This window comes from Pavona decussata, unplaced genomic scaffold (genome assembly GCF_977016875.1).
Source record: "Pavona decussata unplaced genomic scaffold, jaPavDecu1.1 SCAFFOLD_146, whole genome shotgun sequence".
NCBI classification, from domain to species: domain Eukaryota; kingdom Metazoa; phylum Cnidaria; class Anthozoa; order Scleractinia; family Agariciidae; genus Pavona; species Pavona decussata.
The window spans coordinates 215,854-222,228 of record NW_028145559.1 but is presented as its reverse complement, the minus strand read 5'-3'; positions in this window follow the sequence as shown (position 1 = coordinate 222,228).

The window sequence follows — 6,375 nt, the reverse complement described above, 5'->3', positions numbered from 1 at the left end:
AGCCGTCTTCCAAGTGGTACGTCTTGAGGTTTGGGCATGCGTACGTAGTGAACCTCATATAACGAATAGAGAAATATCTCGTTGTTTATTTCAACAAAATGATCAGGCAATGATCAAAAATATGAAAAGCTAGGGGGAAAAAACACACTTGTGATTAGTCTATAAAGTCACTTAACGACGAGGGAATCTTTTCATTATTTTAATTTTGTTTAATAATAAAAAAAAAAAAACGCTCAATGTATGTGATTGTTCATTCTACCCAAGCCTTGGCATCCGTACAGATCGACGTCGTAGTTCATTTTTTATCTCACTCAAAGAGTTAATTTGTTTAGAAAAGAACTTTGCCGGAAACTTTTACCATCACTTTATAGGGATTCACGCCCTGGCCTCAAAATTAGTTTTTTCAGGTCACACATGTCATAATAGTTAATGATCAACCAGCACGCTAAGTAAGAATTAGGGCTGTTGATTGCAAGAACGGCTGATATCTTACTAACGCACGGTTGGATAAGTATGAAACCAACTTAGATCTGTCTACTAAAGAATTTTTTAGGCCGTAAACTTCGAAAATTAAGCAGGTTTTTGACCTCCAAACATTGAGCGTGTTCTATAATGTCGTATGCACTGCGCTGTTCAAAGGGCGCTTTGAAATGAAATGCTCAAGCTAAGTTTTTTTTTGTAATGAAAGAAATATTCTTTTAACTAAAATGGCCCAAAATTTGATTTCTCTGAACTGAACAATTCAACTTCAAATGAGAAAAAACATCATTTTGACAACAACTCGTCATATAATTAGTTTTGACAAATGCGAGCATCTCGAGCGACGGGCTAGGCAAAATTTTCACGCAATTCTAGAAAGTAACTAAGACATTCGCGGAAAGTCTGATTGTGTTGATTAGCTAGGTAAACTTAACTTACGGTATTTAACTGAATGGACGTTTTGACACAAAGAAGTGCGACAATAACAACACATCAAAACACAAGTTAATTAAGCGATGGTTCTTGAAACGAACAACTTCACAGCTAGATAATAACATCAGGCTAATACGAAAATATTTCGTTCTCCGGCTCTAAAGCAAACATGACAGTGAAAAGAAAGAACATAATTAGAACTGGAGTAAACCAGTTCATTTAAGTCGATTGTGCATTTTAGGTGGCCCCGAATCCCTGAATAAAGTTCACTGAATCTAGTTAAACACAACAACACAGCTGAACAGCAGACCAAAAATATTGCCGGCAAAAACATGGCCTTAACTAAACACTTTGATTACTTAGCGATATGTGAAAGAGAAATACAAACTCTAACTGAATAAAACACGATTGTTCAAGACTTACTGAGACCTTTAAGTTGTTTCCCTGTCAGAAGAGAACTTTCTAGCGGCGCCGCTGTGGTTCGCCAGATTCGCTCCCCAGCAAAGTCAGCCGATACCGTTCTATAATGTCGTATGCACTGCGCTGTTCAAAGGGCGCTTTGAAATGAAATGCTCAAGGTAAGTTTTTTTTTGTAATGAAACAAATATTCTTTTAACTGAAATGGCCAAAAATTTGATTAAGCGATGGTTCTTGAAACCAACAATTTCATAGCTAGAATAATAACATCAGGCTAATACGAAAATATCTTGCTCTCCGGCTCTAAAGCAAACATGACAGTGAAAAGAAAGAACATAATAAGAACTGGAGTAAACCAGTTTATTTAAGTCGATTGTGCATTTTAGGTGGCCCCGAATCCCTGAATAAAGTTCACTGAATCTAGTTAAACACAACAACACAGCTGAACAGCAGACGAAAAAAATTGCCGGCAGAAACATGGCCTTAACTAAACACTTTGATTACTTAGCGATATGTGAAAGAGAAGTACAAACTCTAACTGAATAAAACACGATTGTTCAAGACTTACTGAGATCTTTAAGTTGTTTCCTGTCAGAAGAGAACTTTCTAGCGGCGCCGCTGTGGTTCGCCAGATTCGCTCCCCAGCAAAGTCAGCCGATACCGTTCCATCGATCAATCGCTGCCACTGACGGCGCGCTGACTTCTCATCGCAAAGAAGGCCTGAAAGTCAATGTGATCATCCTGTTACTAAAATAATAATAGTAATAATAATAAACAAAATAATGGTGACATGTTGTCGCGGAAACGTCATGTTTTCACCCTTTAAGCCCTAATATCAAAGGACAAACTCCCCTGTCTTGTCCCTATATTTTTCTTATAAAAGCCGACTGGGTAGAAGTTATTAAAATATCAAGAGAATTCATCTTGGGTGATCGTATCCTTAATTCTCATGACCTCAGGGATTGAATAAACATTAATTTTACCAGGAGAAATTTGATGCTGATCACTGTTAGGGCTTAAAGGGTTAATCTCTCTACTTTTTATTGTGAAATAATACAACCGTCCTGGCACAAGCCTGACCCCATGCACCAAAGGTCTCTTATGCCAGCGGGGATGATCTTGCCACTCAGTCCGATAACTTGTCTGACGACAAGCCAGGGAGGGAGAGATGAACTGGCCCCTAGACCATAATAAGTACATCCCTTTCGGCTAGCGCTCACATCCGACTGTCTCAAATTCAGCTTCATCTATATATAACATGATTAGCCGTCTTCCAAGTGGTACGTCTTGAGGTTTGGGCATGCGTACGTAGTGAACCTCATATAACGAATAGAGAAATATCTCGTTGTTTATTTCAACAAAATGATCAGGCAATGATCAAAAATATGAAAAGCTAGGGGGAAAAAACACACTTGTGATTAGTCTATAAAGTCACTTAACGACGAGGGAATCTTTTCATTATTTTAATTTTGTTTAATAATAAAAAAAAAAAAACGCTCAATGTATGTGATTGTTCATTCTACCCAAGCCTTGGCATCCGTACAGATCGACGTCGTAGTTCATTTTTTATCTCACTCAAAGAGTTAATTTGTTTAGAAAAGAACTTTGCCGGAAACTTTTACCATCACTTTATAGGGATTCACGCCCTGGCCTCAAAATTAGTTTTTTCAGGTCACACATGTCATAATAGTTAATGATCAACCAGCACGCTAAGTAAGAATTAGGGCTGTTGATTGCAAGAACGGCTGATATCTTACTAACGCACGGTTGGATAAGTATGAAACCAACTTAGATCTGTCTACTAAAGAATTTTTTAGGCCGTAAACTTCGAAAATTAAGCAGGTTTTTGACCTCCAAACATTGAGCGTGTTCTATAATGTCGTATGCACTGCGCTGTTCAAAGGGCGCTTTGAAATGAAATGCTCAAGCTAAGTTTTTTTTTGTAATGAAAGAAATATTCTTTTAACTAAAATGGCCCAAAATTTGATTTCTCTGAACTGAACAATTCAACTTCAAATGAGAAAAAACATCATTTTGACAACAACTCGTCATATAATTAGTTTTGACAAATGCGAGCATCTCGAGCGACGGGCTAGGCAAAATTTTCACGCAATTCTAGAAAGTAACTAAGACATTCGCGGAAAGTCTGATTGTGTTGATTAGCTAGGTAAACTTAACTTACGGTATTTAACTGAATGGACGTTTTGACACAAAGAAGTGCGACAATAACAACACATCAAAACACAAGTTAATTAAGCGATGGTTCTTGAAACGAACAACTTCACAGCTAGATAATAACATCAGGCTAATACGAAAATATTTCGTTCTCCGGCTCTAAAGCAAACATGACAGTGAAAAGAAAGAACATAATTAGAACTGGAGTAAACCAGTTCATTTAAGTCGATTGTGCATTTTAGGTGGCCCCGAATCCCTGAATAAAGTTCACTGAATCTAGTTAAACACAACAACACAGCTGAACAGCAGACCAAAAATATTGCCGGCAAAAACATGGCCTTAACTAAACACTTTGATTACTTAGCGATATGTGAAAGAGAAATACAAACTCTAACTGAATAAAACACGATTGTTCAAGACTTACTGAGACCTTTAAGTTGTTTCCCTGTCAGAAGAGAACTTTCTAGCGGCGCCGCTGTGGTTCGCCAGATTCGCTCCCCAGCAAAGTCAGCCGATACCGTTCTATAATGTCGTATGCACTGCGCTGTTCAAAGGGCGCTTTGAAATGAAATGCTCAAGGTAAGTTTTTTTTTGTAATGAAACAAATATTCTTTTAACTGAAATGGCCAAAAATTTGATTAAGCGATGGTTCTTGAAACCAACAATTTCATAGCTAGAATAATAACATCAGGCTAATACGAAAATATCTTGCTCTCCGGCTCTAAAGCAAACATGACAGTGAAAAGAAAGAACATAATAAGAACTGGAGTAAACCAGTTTATTTAAGTCGATTGTGCATTTTAGGTGGCCCCGAATCCCTGAATAAAGTTCACTGAATCTAGTTAAACACAACAACACAGCTGAACAGCAGACGAAAAAAATTGCCGGCAGAAACATGGCCTTAACTAAACACTTTGATTACTTAGCGATATGTGAAAGAGAAGTACAAACTCTAACTGAATAAAACACGATTGTTCAAGACTTACTGAGATCTTTAAGTTGTTTCCTGTCAGAAGAGAACTTTCTAGCGGCGCCGCTGTGGTTCGCCAGATTCGCTCCCCAGCAAAGTCAGCCGATACCGTTCCATCGATCAATCGCTGCCACTGACGGCGCGCTGACTTCTCATCGCAAAGAAGGCCTGAAAGTCAATGTGATCATCCTGTTACTAAAATAATAATAGTAATAATAATAAACAAAATAATGGTGACATGTTGTCGCGGAAACGTCATGTTTTCACCCTTTAAGCCCTAATATCAAAGGACAAACTCTCCTGTCTTGTCCCTATATTTTTCTTATAAAAGCCGACTGGGTAGAAGTTATTAAAATATCAAGAGAATTCATCTTGGGTGATCGTATCCTTAATTCTCATGACCTCAGGGATTGAATAAACATTAATTTTACCAGGAGAAATTTGATGCTGATCACTGTTAGGGCTTAAAGGGTTAATCTCTCTACTTTTTATTGTGAAATAATACAACCGTCCTGGCACAAGCCTGACCCCATGCACCAAAGGTCTCTTATGCCAGCGGGGATGATCTTGCCACTCAGTCCGATAACTTGTCTGACGACAAGCCAGGGAGGGAGAGATGAACTGGCCCCTAGACCATAATAAGTACATCCCTTTCGGCTAGCGCTCACATCCGACTGTCTCAAATTCAGCTTCATCTATATATAACATGATTAGCCGTCTTCCAAGTGGTACGTCTTGAGGTTTGGGCATGCGTACGTAGTGAACCTCATATAACGAATAGAGAAATATCTCGTTGTTTATTTCAACAAAATGATCAGGCAATGATCAAAAATATGAAAAGCTAGGGGGAAAAAACACACTTGTGATTAGTCTATAAAGTCACTTAACGACGAGGGAATCTTTTCATTATTTTAATTTTGTTTAATAATAAAAAAAAAAAAACGCTCAATGTATGTGATTGTTCATTCTACCCAAGCCTTGGCATCCGTACAGATCGACGTCGTAGTTCATTTTTTATCTCACTCAAAGAGTTAATTTGTTTAGAAAAGAACTTTGCCGGAAACTTTTACCATCACTTTATAGGGATTCACGCCCTGGCCTCAAAATTAGTTTTTTCAGGTCACACATGTCATAATAGTTAATGATCAACCAGCACGCTAAGTAAGAATTAGGGCTGTTGATTGCAAGAACGGCTGATATCTTACTAACGCACGGTTGGATAAGTATGAAACCAACTTAGATCTGTCTACTAAAGAATTTTTTAGGCCGTAAACTTCGAAAATTAAGCAGGTTTTTGACCTCCAAACATTGAGCGTGTTCTATAATGTCGTATGCACTGCGCTGTTCAAAGGGCGCTTTGAAATGAAATACTCAAGCTAAGTTTTTTTTTGTAATGAAAGAAATATTCTTTTAACTAAAATGGCCCAAAATTTGATTTCTCTGAACTGAACAATTCAACTTCAAATGAGAAAAAACATCATTTTGACAACAACTCGTCATATAATTAGTTTTGACAAATGCGAGCATCTCGAGCGACGGGCTAGGCAAAATTTTCACGCAATTCTAGAAAGTAACTAAGACATTCGCGGAAAGTCTGATTGTGTTGATTAGCTAGGTAAACTTAACTTACGGTATTTAACTGAATGGACGTTTTGACACAAAGAAGTGCAACAATAACAACACATCAAAACAGAAGTTAATTAAGCGATGGTTCTTGAAACGAACAACTTCACAGCTAGATAATAACATCAGGCTAATACGAAAATATTTCGTTCTCCGGCTCTAAAGCAAACATGACAGTGAAAAGAAAGAACATAATTAGAACTGGAGTAAACCAGTTCATTTAAGTCGATTGTGCATTTTAGGTGGCCCCGAATCCCTGAATAAAGTTCACTGAATCT